Source organism: Terrapene carolina, unplaced genomic scaffold (genome assembly GCF_002925995.2).
Source record: "Terrapene carolina triunguis isolate 2854851 unplaced genomic scaffold, T_m_triunguis-2.0 Scaffold141, whole genome shotgun sequence".
Lineage (NCBI taxonomy): Eukaryota > Metazoa > Chordata > Testudines > Emydidae > Terrapene > Terrapene triunguis.
Window position 1 is genome coordinate 8,665,562 of NW_020664492.1, and position 893 is coordinate 8,666,454.

The following is an 893-nucleotide window of genomic DNA, read 5'->3' on the forward strand; positions in this document are numbered from 1 at the left end:
AACCTGTGGAGCTTGTTCCCAGGGGATGTTGTGTAGTCCAAAAGTACAACTAGATTAAAAAAAATAGGCAAGTTCATGGAGGATAGGTCCATGAATGGCTATTAGCCAAGTTAGTCAGAGATGCTCTGGGCGTCCTTAAACCTCTGACCGTGAGAAGCTGGGACTGGCTGACGGGATGGATCACTCAATAAATGACCCTGTTCTAGTCACTCCCTCTGAAGCATCTGGCACCTGCTATTGTGGGAAGACAGGATACTGGGTAGATGGACCAATGGTCTGACCCAGTTTGGCCATTCTTATGTTCTTATGAATTACTGTAATTTGCTGTTTATAAGGATGAGGACATTGACCTTAAAAAGCTTCACTTGGTCCAGGATGCATCAGCCCCCCAGTGCAACACTACCAGCCTCCAAAAACACATCCCTCCAGTGCTCTGCTCACTATTTTGGCTCCCCATAAGGCATCAGGTTAAATTCAAAGTGTCTATCGATTAATCTTCAAAGTCCTCCGTGGAATTGGCTCAAGCTACTTAGGAGATCACCTTGCTCTTTACTATGATTTTTCTCAACGTTTGTGCTCCTTGGGACTAGGGAAATGTCAAACTTCAAAGGTAAAACCCATAAGAAAACGGGGGAGAGATTTGTCAGCCCTGGCCCAAAGCTATGGAATTCAGTTCTGAAAGAAATTGGAAAAAAGATAAATCTCACTCCCTGCCTTCAGAGCAAAGCATAAAATTTGCTTCTTCAGTTTAGCTTTCCCACAGTTACACAGAAGGGGGCAAGGGGTGGGAGGAATGAAGAAAGGAGATGATGGAAGAGGAGGAGATAAAAGGAAAAAGAAAATATAGAAATCTTAGCTGCCTATAGGGAAGTAAAAAGGAATGTAGACCACTG